The sequence below is a fragment of the Rhagoletis pomonella genome, unplaced genomic scaffold, assembly GCF_013731165.1.
Source record: "Rhagoletis pomonella isolate Grant_MI unplaced genomic scaffold, Rhpom_1.0 Rhpom_scaffold_00008, whole genome shotgun sequence".
NCBI lineage: Eukaryota > Metazoa > Arthropoda > Insecta > Diptera > Tephritidae > Rhagoletis > Rhagoletis pomonella.
The window spans coordinates 6525214-6537678 of record NW_023458562.1 but is presented as its reverse complement, the minus strand read 5'-3'; positions in this window follow the sequence as shown (position 1 = coordinate 6537678).

Here is a 12465-nt window from a genome sequence, read left to right as displayed (position 1 = left end):
ATAGCAGTTTTCGTATTTCTGTAAATTACCGTTATATGATAGGTGGGCGTGGTTCTTGTCTGATTTCAAAGATTTTCACAGAGTTTCTTGGCGAGGTTCTAAGAAATGTTTGTACCGAGCTTGGTGGGGATTGGTGAAGGGACTACAGAGATACAGCATTTCATCGTAAGTCGGCGGTGCCACGCCCATTTTCGAAAAATGTCATAACCAGGGAACGGATTTTTAGGACCTAAAAACCTATAAAAAAGGCAAAACAAAATAACGAAATAGGCTGGAAAAGGCAAAATAAAATAGCGAAAAAGGCAGGAAAAGGCACTAGGTATTGAAAAAAAGGCAAAAAAAGGCAAAACAAAATAGCGAAAAAGGCAGGAAAAGGCACTAGGTATTGCAAAAAAATCAAAATAAGGCACTAAAAAAAGACAGAAAATACGAAGAACAATAAAAAATACATTTATTTTAGAAATGTTTATATTACAAATAAAAAGAGAAAAACTATGAAGTAGTTTCATTGTATGAAAAATTTGTACTTTGAATCTTTGATTATTTTTTCTGTTTTCTGGCAGCATTTTCAGTCGATTTTCGCGAAGAAAATTCTTAAATATACTAAACGTGTGCTCGATGTGAGTTGATACAAGTGGCGCCCAATTTAAATATGGAACGTTTGAAACGTTCATATTATCAGGAATAAGGGCGTTTTCCTCGCTCTTTACAATTTTATCCACACCCCTTATTGTCTCCAAGCCTACGTTAGCTGAGAAAACGGCTTTGAATTTTTCCAACACCAATTTGGCAAGAGGTCCCTGCGCTTCTATAAGCCGCATGGGCATGTGTGTATTTTTTAATCTTTAAAAAAAAATTGTAAATTCTATAATCACTTTTTTAAAAATAGAAAAGGCAAAAAAAGGTAAATATCTTAAAAAAGGCAAAAAAAGGCAACATCGAAAGTGTATATATGGAATCAGGGAAAGCTAAATCGTGGACATTCTTAATCGAATATACTCTATCTCTTTAGCAGAAAAAAAGGTAATTTCCATAAAATCCGTTCCCTAGTCATAACTGTCTTATTTTATGCCACAATTCTATTTCCCGTACCAACTTTCAACAATTTTGATCCAGTATTTACGGAAATATCGTAGTTTTTGCATATTTCGAAAATACCGTTATATGGGAGGTGGACGTGGTTATTGTCCGATTTTGCCCATTTTCAATCCCAACCTACCTTGGATAAAGGGCAACCTACTTACCAAATTTCATTGACATATCTCAATTTTTTCTCGAGTCATCATGTACACGGACAGACAAGCGGACAGACGGACAGACGGACGGACGGACAGACATGGCTTAATCGATTTCTCTTTTCATTCTGAGCATTTATGTATACATTTGTCTATATCTATCTCGATTCGTTTTGGCTGTTACAAACAACTGTTATGCGAACAAAGTTATAATACCCTTGTGCACAAGTGCGCTCGGGTATAAAAATATGAATATATCTGTATCGGATATTGTGAATTTCGAATATTGCGACACCAGTCCCTAACAAATGCTCTAAGATGGCGTATGCGAAGGTTCGTAATACGCCTTAAAGATGTAGGGGTTATACATATATATTTGACTTGAAACTTTCTTTTAACCAGGGATAGAAAAGCCGCACGCAGAATCGATTCTTGTCTTCGGAATAGACTTTCTGGTTTTCGATTCGCAAACTCAATTAATCACCTCTTATTGTCGACTTTATGACTTAAATTGGTTATGCAAATTTACAAAAATGTATTCCTACTTATAGTAAGTAATGAACATAAAATTATTATTTTTAACAATTAAAAAAATTATATTTTATCAATAAATAGCACACATGGCATTGAAATTTAGAATTACTTAAATATCAAAATTAAATAATTAAGAAAGCCACATACATACATATGTATATTCATATATTCATATATTGAGTTGTTTAGTGAACAGATATTAAATTTGGAGCCATTACAAAATTATGTGTAGTATTGAACGCTTCTTGCTGAATGCCATTTATTTAGATATTGCATTGCCATATTTTGAATGTTACATAATTGAAATGCGGTGTTGCTATAATGCACGATAATACTAATAAATGAAATAATAACACTGCAGTGGTCAGAATGGCAGAATGGTCACACTTAAAAATTAGCTAACAAAGTCAGAGGCGACTTTTCCATCCCTACTTTTAACAACCATGTTAATTACATATATGGTGTTCACATAAAGCGATTTTACAGGCAACTTTTAGTTGAAAGCAACAATCGCCTGATGTGAACGGCCTTTGTACTAATCGCTTCCAATGAAGCTGGGGGCAGCCAACTTTTGATTCACTAATCGCCTCATGTGAACACCGTCATAATTGCGAAGGCATACTCATAACGTGACCAGAATTTTTTAACATTCCAGGAGGACAAATTCTCCACATTGAAAACACAAAAAATAAATGTTATATCTATTTTAACGAATATATAACGAATACACATTTCGTTAGGAGATCAATACATTGCAATTACATTTGCGTATTACTATTTTTTAAAATTGTATTAACAAAAAATAAAGCGATAATAGTAAGGTGACCAGAATTTTTTAACATTCCAGGAGGACAAATTCTCCACATTGAAAACACAAACATTTTTTATATTTATTTTAACACATAAATAACGAATAAATTAACAATTCAAAGTTTCTCTAAACACAAATCAAACAAGTTAATAATACACTGCGTTGCATAATTATAAGACCACCACATATTAACAAGTTTTGACTATTTATTTTTAACCGACTTCAAAAAAAGGAGAAGGTTATCAATTCGTCGGAATATTTTTTTTTTTGTATGTTACCGCTTAAGGTGGTCACATACTGATTTGATTTAGATCCGGTCATTGGATCATGAAAAAATTAACCGTAGTCCTAGATTTTTATATGAGAATTGAAGTCAGTTGTGTTTTTTGCTTGAAAATTACTTGTTAAATCATTTAATGGTAATTGAATTACTTGCAAAAGAAATAGCTTTCGTTCTTCGTCTTTCGTCAAAGATCGATTATAATTTTGTACCAATGCTTTACCTCGTTCAGCAATATCATTAACATATTTAATACTTTTAATCGTCGCTAAGATAACCAATTTCAGGGTAAATTTTTAGAGAATTTAATGCCCTTTAAGAATATGCATAGAAAAAACGTTTATCTCTTTTTTTAATTACTTTTTTTAACGGGTCAAAAGTTATATCATTTTTAATGAAAACAAATTATTTTACATGTTTTTTACATAGAAAATGCACACCTTTTAAAATTGAAATACAAATTTTTCCAAATAGGAGAATTTCCTTCTCAGTAAATAGGTACTTTAAGGCCATACATTCGCCAGGTTATTTATTTTGGATATATATATATATATATATACAAGAATAACTCGTTTACAGTAATAAGAATAAGTGGCAAATTTCCCGGAAAACATCCCCCAAAAAAAAGTCTGGATCCGCCGGTGGACCTGTGTTATTTTTGATTATGTACTTGGATGTGAAATAACACATGGTGTAAATTTTAATACGGCTTTCTAACGGCACCGTGAATTACTTTGTTCGATCCTCCAATTACAATCGCGAATTATACTAAGTTCGCACGGCACGTAATTCGCTCTCCCATTCGTAATTGGCTCTATTATTCGTAATTGGCGCCCCAATTACCCTTCGAATTGTGTGATTCGCCATACAAAATATTGAGAGCGAATTACCTCATTTGTAGGTAATCCAGATCCAATTACCATGCGAATTACGAACACATCGCTGCCGTCTCTAATTTTAATTGGAAATTTATCGAACTCAGCTATCAAAGCAAGAGAGAATAGGTAAACTCAAAACAAAGAAAGGGGGAAATGAGGGAAAAACACAATGAATTGTCACAACGAATTAGGAATGAGTCGTCTAAACGGGGTAATTATCCAAAATAATTCAGAAGCGAACTACGTAACTGGCAGTGCTCGTGGGGACATAGTATTACCGTTTTCCCACGCTCACATTCTTAATTCGATTTGACAGTTCTCTATCTTTGTGTTATGTTTTGTTTTCTACGCTACAAATTCCTAAAAATTTATAAGTTTCCGTATTAAACTATTTTCGTTCTCAGAAAAAGTGCCAGTTTTGATTTGTGAACTGGTGTCGATAAATTTCCGATAAAAATAAGAGATGACAGCGATTTGTTCGTAGTTCTCAGGGTAATTCGCTCTCAAAATTTAGTATGGCGACTTACATAATTCGTGCGAATTACGAATGAGATAGCGACCTACGTAATTGGTGTGTCGTGAGAAAGCCGTATTAAATAAGGCTATAAGGCGTTAACACTGTTCAACTCTCACAGGCGGTTAGTTGAATCAAAGGTGTACATCATTTAACTGAAGGTTGGAAAATATAAACTCCTTTTAAATACAATGATTGTGTACGATTAGACAGTAATAATATTCTGAACGAAATTGAAAATGTCATCAGTGCTATAAAATTTTAAAAAGGAGGACATTTTTGCTCAAAAGGAAGACAGAGAAGGACAAATCACGCCTGAGGAGGACAATCTTTTTGGTACCAATATATGTATGTACTTTGGAAACGTTATTTATAAGTTTTGTGCGTTCTAATCTCGAATATGCGACATTCGTTTGTAGATCCCTTAACCATCCAAAAGAATAGAACGTTTATACACAAAGGGTTTTCCTTAAATTTGCTCTACGGTCCCTGAAATTTGAGAGCGCTGTTCCTTCTCTACTCAGATTTACAGTCTTTTAAAGACCGTAGAGCTATGTTATCGTTAACCTTTCAACAGATTTGTTCGAGGTGTCATTGATTGTACTTTTCTTTTGGAAAGGATAAGTTTTGATGTTCCTAGGCGCAGTCTTTCGGCATATTCATTTAATATTTTATCCGAAAGTATCGCCATTGATTTCTATACGACAAAACAATTTTTTCTAAATCTTCTTCGCACTACTTTGTAATGTTAATATTTGAATTAGCAGTAATAAAACTTTTTCTCTACTAGTTGTTGAGATATGTTGTTTCATAGACTGAAGAAAATAACAATAATTCTAGCATGAAAGGGTTAACATAAAACAGATAAATTGAGAGGGTATGCGCTAAAAACAACCACTAAAATTTTTTGGTACACTCCGGTGTAATAATTTATAACTAGAAATATGTTCAGTAAAAACAGTTTTTATTATTAAATAATTTTAAAAGACTTACACATTTTTATTTCAGCTTTGATTGTTAAACATGTACACAATTCAGATTCGCAACCACAAGAATACAAAGTTAACTTCTACGGATGTACTCCTACTCGTATTAGCAATGATTATCGCAGTGGAATCTACAGGATCTAAGCCCAGTGAAGATGTACTGAATACAACAACGCAACAAGTTTCAGTAAGCATACACAGCAGTAGTCAGAGTTCTCAAAATTCTTTTAAAGGGAAAGTTAAGAAAGAACGTGTTTCTGATAGTGATTTAAATCAAGCGCATTCCAGACGAAAACGTTTGGTGTGGATAACAGATGATGGTCGACTTGCGCTGCCACCAGGTACATCACTTACATTTACACCGACGATAGCAATGCCTTTGGTTCGGCATCCACCGGAAGGTTTCTTTTCAAATGTATCCATTAGCTTTCCATTGACAAGTGAGTAGTTAATATGAAATCCGTTACCATATTTCAGAATTAATATCATCCAATAAATAAGTATACATATTTATACTCACTAGTTTGAAAGCTTACTTGGAGAGGATATTAGCATGACAATCTAAGCTTAAGCCATTTTAGCTGCGTCTAATAAAACACTACAATTGTTTCTATTCTGGATGCCAACTGAAGCCAAGTCCCTATGCACCCTATCTTTCCACCTCAGAGGATGCCTTCCTCTTCTGCCGGCGCTGGAGCGTTTGTGGCCATTCAAACGACATGACCGAGCCAGCGAAGCCGCTGTATATTAATCGGTTGTGATATGTCTTTGTCGTTATAAGAGCCTTTTCCCATTACTCGGTATGACATCGGATCGACATTTTTTCCTCGGTATTTTCGGTTAACCGAAACGATTCCGCATTGCGCTTATCTGCACACTTGTCGGAATACTTTCGGCATATAATTTGTAGAAAAATTTCATAAATCATTTAACAAAAATATCCTCTGGCGAAGAAAAAGACGTTATAGCTTGTTATATTTATATTTATTTATTTACTTCTTACTTTCTTCTTCGCAAAAATGTGTGCAGTAAATTTTCAGATTTTATTGACCGGTTTTACTGCAGTGCGGTAGGCCGAAATGAATCCGCTCCGATTTCATGTATGTGACACTAATGTGAAAGTGCCAATTAAAATACATGTGGTCAGTAGACTTTCGGTAAAAACCAAAAATGTCGATCCGATATCGTACCGAGTAATGTGAAAGCGCTCTAAAGCTCACACAGCTCATCGCACCATCGTCTGCGGTATTCGCCGTAACTAACGCGTAAAGGATCGTAAACCTTCCGCAGAATCTCCCTCTTGAATATCTTGATTTATGTAGTGTGATATTTTTAAGACGAATGTAGTACTTGTTAGCAAGAGAGATTCTCCGTTCGATTTTACGGCTGACATTACTATCGGTGTTAATGCTGGCTAACTGGCCTTGAGCCTCTTCAATGGAGCAGCGTGGGTATTTGGTGTAATTCAAATTATATGCCACTAAACCTTAAAAATTTAAAGTTCTCTCGAAGGGCAATTCAAACAGCTGTTTACGCAATATCTAATTATAATCTCTGACAGGTATCCAATTTTGTCGATTTTGATATCACAATGGATTCCAAACTCAATTTCAACATCCATATTAATACTAAAGTCAATAAATCCAAAGGCGTATTCACATTTTTAAAGCGATAGTCAAAAAATTTAGCACCCTTTACCCAAATTGTCCCAGATTAATTTTTTTAGATTTTTTTGGTTTTATCAATATACAGGATAAAAGTAGCGTTGAAGTAAAGGAAAAAATATGACAAAAACTTTGGGAGTAGTATAGTTCTTCCGATATCGGCCGTTGCCTTATGGCAACACGGGGCGTATTCCAGATGGATTGTTAGAGGACAGTATTTGGTTGAAATATGAAATAATAGAAACATTCTTTATAAGTTTTAATACATTCATTGATAATATATGCATATACTACGTACTAAGCGGATGAATAAGTTAATTTTTAGTATGAAAAGTAGCAAAACATTTCAAACATAAACCCACATCACATTTTGCACAGGCTACTCGTCCTACAGTTTTACAAGCTTCACCAGCATCGAGCTGTCAATTAAAGACAACACAAAGTATTTGGGAGTAGTCTTGGATAGTAAGCTGCTATGGATGCGCATTATTGAAGAAAGAGAGAAGAATACTGGTCTTCTTCATGTAATGCATGTAAAAGAATGCTGTGAGTCACTTGGGGTCTGTCACCTGCTCTAATGCATTGTAGCAAACACAGCAATAGCCAGCCCAATACTGCTCTATGGCGCTTTGGTGTGCTGGAATGCAGCAAAAAGGTCATTATGCCTCGGGGCAATGGAGAAGGTTCAGCGCCTAGCGGCACTATGCATCGTGGGAGCGCTGAGTTCAACTTCGACGGCTGCTCTTTAAAAAACCCTCAGTTTACCGCCCATTGACCGATTTGCGGAAAACCGTGCTGCGAAATCCGAACGTAGATTGACGGCCAATGGGAAATTAAATTTCAGAACCTTTAGGCACCGCTTAATTGGGGCGGGAAGCACAAGCAGCACAGACTTCATGGCACCTAGCTTTAAGTGGAAACTAACTTTTTGCACAACGATTGGGGAGGAGGGATGGCGCAAGAGAATGAAACCTAGCCATAGATCCCTAAACATTTTCACGGACGGCTCTAAAATGGTTACGGGAGTGGGTACAGGGATTTACTGCCGGGAACTGAACGTCAGGCGGACAGTAAGGCTACCTGACCATTGCAGCGTATTTCAAGCAGAGGTTTTCGCAATGAGGATAACTGCAGAGCTAGCCTTCACCGAAATGACAGTCAATTCAAAATTAAACCTATACCAGGCGGCAATTAAGGCAGTTTCCTCATATAGTATTTCATCCGTAAACGTCCTTTGCAGCCTACATATCTATTGGGTGCCCGGTCACAAGGGAATCTAGGGTAAAAAAAATAGCAGATGAGAGTGCCAAAAACGCCACCAGTCTTCCCTGGAACAGACAAACTACATTTGTATACCACTTCAACACTTGTACAATGAAATATACGATAATATGATTAGGCAGTTCAGGGCTAGATGGAATGAATTAACCACCTGCAAAACTGTAAAACACATACAAACGATTTTTGTTTTATACCGTCTCATACATGATGGTATTTTGCGTTGCCATATGGCAACACGGGGCCAATTTGGGCTTGCGAACATTTCAAAATTTGGTAAAAGGAGGAACAGTTTACATTACGCCCCGTGTTGCCATATGGCAACGGCCTTAAAAAACACTTAAATTATATAGATAGATAGAATGTTAGAGGCTGTGCACTGCGACCTTAGGTCTATTGTGCCCTCGGAGCTCATCATAACACATCGTCCAGTCCCAATGCTCTGATGAATCCGAGCAGTTTCGAGGGAGGTAGAGAGTGTATATGCGTAACCTCTGGCCACATCCTTCCCAGGTGTGTTAGCCTTCTTCTCGCAACCGCATCGCACTCAAATAGGATATGCCGCGGGGTTTCTGGTGTCATGTCGCAGTACCGACATAGATCGTTCGCACTGATCCCCAGGTTATGCATATGGGCCCGCAGTCTGCAGTGCCCCGTTAGCATTCCTGTCAAGAATCTCAGGTTAGTCTTTTTAAGGGTTATAAGTTCCCTAGATCTTTTGGGATTATATCCTCCAAGAAGTTCTTTCGCCTGCCTTAGCTCAGGCGTGTTCTCCCAATGTGCTCCTCTTAACCTTCGCTCTTCTGCTCTTAACTCCTCCTTGATTATATGAGGCCCCACTGCAAGGAAGGGTTCAGGGCCTATGGGTCGAGTGGCTGCGGCCTATCTTGCTAGTCTGTCAGCCTCCTCGTTTCCCTGTATGCCTTTGTGGCCCGGGACCCACACCAGTTGTAGTGTGTTGTTTTCCCCCAGGGTGTTTAATCTCGCTACACATTCCCATACCACTCGTGATTTAATCTCACACGACGATATGGCTTTAATGCGGCCTGACTATCGCTGCAGATAACTATATGCTGCAGTCTTGCTTGTCTCTGCAGAATTGTTTCCGCGCAAACACTTATGGCGTAAACCTCCGCTTGACATATACTGGGGTAGTTTCCCAGGGGGATGGAGATCTTAGCCCTAGGGCCAGATATTCCAGCTCCTATACCTTCGTCGGTTTTTGAGCCATCTGTGAACCACCTTTGGGTGTGAGCCCTGAAGGTGTTTTCTAAGATTTTCTCATTCCAGGTCGCTTTGTTGCCTAGTTCGATCCTGAATTTCTTCTCAAAGATTGTCGTTGTACTCATGTCATCTCTGTTGAGCTGGGAGATAGGGATCTTAGATCCAATTTCATCTCCCAATCGGGTCGAGATCACTTTCCCTCTGCCAGTGCCCTCCTTCATGAAGTTGAGGATGGCTTTTTTGGCGATCTGCTCTATAACTATGTGCAGTGGCGTCAGGTCCAAAATGACCTCCAGGGCTGCGGTGGGGCAGGTGCGCATGGCCCCCGTTATACATGTGCACGCCAACCGCTGGAGCCTAGAGAGCGATGCCCTCACTGTGTTGAGTGTGGTCCTCTCGGACCATGCCACCGCTCCATATGTAGCTATTGGCCTGACTATCATGGTGTACATCCACCTTAGGATATAGGGGCTGCATCCCCATGATTTTCCGGCCAGTCTTCTGCACCCCATTAGCGCCCGTGTGGCCTTTGTGACAGCGTACTCAACGTGCTTCTTCCATAAAACTTTGGAGTCAAGAATGACCCCCAGATATTTTACCTCATTGCACATTTCTAGCTCTATACCTCCCAGTGTTATGGAGTGCATGCCTGGGAGGTGCCTTCTCTTGGTAAACGGAATGATGGCGGTTTTGGCGGGGTTGATGTTGAGGCCCACTGTGCCGCACCATCTTTTCGTAAGGGTGAGTGCTCTTTACACTATGTCGCAGAGGGTGTTCTCAAATTTGCCCCTCGCTATGATTACTATATCATCCGCGTGTCCTTGGCGCATTATGCCATTATTGGACAGTAACTCGAGTAGTTCATCTACTAATATGCTCCATAGGAGGGGGGACAATACTCCGCCCTGAGGGCATCCTTTAACTGTTCTCAGCTGTAAGATTTTGTTTCCTACTGCCGTTTCTGCTAGTCTGGTTCGTAGCATTGTTCCGATCCACCTTCTGATCGATACGTTTCTCTTCTCTAGAGCTCGATCTACTGCCTCATGTGAGGTGTTGTCGAAGGCTCCTTCAATGTCTAAGAATGCGCAAAGCGCGACCTCACCCCCCTCAATTGCGTTCCGTATGGTAGTTTACAACTGGAACAGTGCAGTGTCCGTTGACCTACCGGCCCGATAGGCATGTTGCCCATGGTGTAACGGTGTTGTCTAGGATTTTCTCCATCGCCTTTAGAGCAAACGATGTTAGGCTGATCGGGCGAAAGGATTTTGCCTCTGAGTAGTCTTTTTTGCCAATTTTGGGTATAAATTTGACATTGGCCCTTCTCCACAGTTGTGGGAGATATGCCAGTGCAAGACTTTCCCGCATAACATTGGTTAGGATCGAGGTTAGAAGATCCAGTTCTTTCTGGAGTAGAATCGGCCATAGACCGTCTAGCTCAGGGGTCTTGTAGGGCTCGAACGAGTTAATAGCCCATCGCACAGTTGACCGGGTGAACAGACGCCTTGCTGTCCCCCAGTCCTCCGCAGCGGGTCTATAGGAAACGTCGCTATCTTCTGCTACTGGAGGCAATGCTCCTGGGAAGTGGGTTGTTAGTAGAGCCAGAGCCCTCTCCTCCTCACTTCGGGTGTAGCTTCCATCTGATTGTTTTATTGCCATATGGCTTTCAACTGTGCCTCTAGCTAATGCTCTGTGTAATCTGGCCGCTTCCGGAGTGGAGCTGATGCCTTCACAGAATCTCCTGAAACTATTTCTCTTGGCTTCGCGAATCTCTTTGTTGTAGGTGGTTAGGGCTGACGAGTAGTCGTCCCAGTTCCCAGTCCGTTTTGCCCGGTTAAAGAGTTTCCTGACCTCTTTCCGGCGGCCTGAGAGTTTGGAGTTCCACTATGGGTTACGTTTTTGACCCCTTGGTTCTGCTAGTCGGCAGCTCGATACATAAGCATTGCTTATTGCCTCGTTTAGGCTGCCAACCTTTGCCTCCAGTTCCACCCATCGCTTCGCCCTGTTCTCTAACTTTATGGTGCTTAGATTGGTTTCTAAAAAGTTATGATAACTAACCCAGTCAGTCTTCCTAGGATTCCTACTGGGTGTACCTCTGTTCATAGTGGCCTCAAGGGAGAACTGTATGATTCTGTGATCCGACATCGAGGGCTCCGAAGAGACTCTCCAGTCCGAGATCAAATCATCAGCCCAGCTGTTCCCGAGAGTAATATCTAGAACTTCCTCTCTTACCCTAGTTACAAACGTAGGCTTGCTACCCACATTAAAGATGCTAAGGTCTTTACTTAGTAAAAATTCTAGTAATCTCTCACCTCTTCTGTTGGTGTCAGTGCTGCCCCACTGCACACTGTGCGCGTTGGCATCGCACCCAATGACCAACGGGAGGCATCTCTTTTGGCTGTACTCTACCAGTCTTTTAATTTCCTCCGGTGGTATGGCGGAATCGCCTGCAAAGTAGGCCGATGCGACTTTTATCGCTCTTGATCTCCCGCACAGATCCGTCATTATTTGGATTGGCACCAGGTCTCTAGTCATAAACTCTGATATGCAGAAATAGTTAATTTCCTTTTTTAGCATTACACAAGCTCTTGGGTTATCGCATGATAGATCCCGATTACCTTAGTCGATCTCTCCGTCAGGCCCCTCACCTGACCTTTGTATACCCACGGCTCTTGCACAGGTACGATGCCCAGATCCTCCGTTGTGCATTTATTTGCAATAACAGCTGATGCTGCTATCGCGTGGTGGAGGTTGATCTGGGCAATTTTGATTTGTGGCGGGGTCATTTTGTCCTCTGGACCCTTGGCTCATCAACTTCTGAGAGCGTTAGGTCCTCCGGTTCTCTGCCTGGACTGCGAAGGTTCAGGCCCTCTGCTAGCTCCTCCAACTCTGTGGTGGAGGGTACTTCTTGGGTCGTTATCCGTACGGGTGGCTCTGTTGTCTCAGAAACAGCCACGGAGGTCGTAGGCCCTTCTACGCGGTGTTCACCGACAACGGTATCTATTGCATTTGTTGCTTTAATCAACGCAGCAGCAGTCGCGGAGGTCGTAGGCCCTTCTACGTG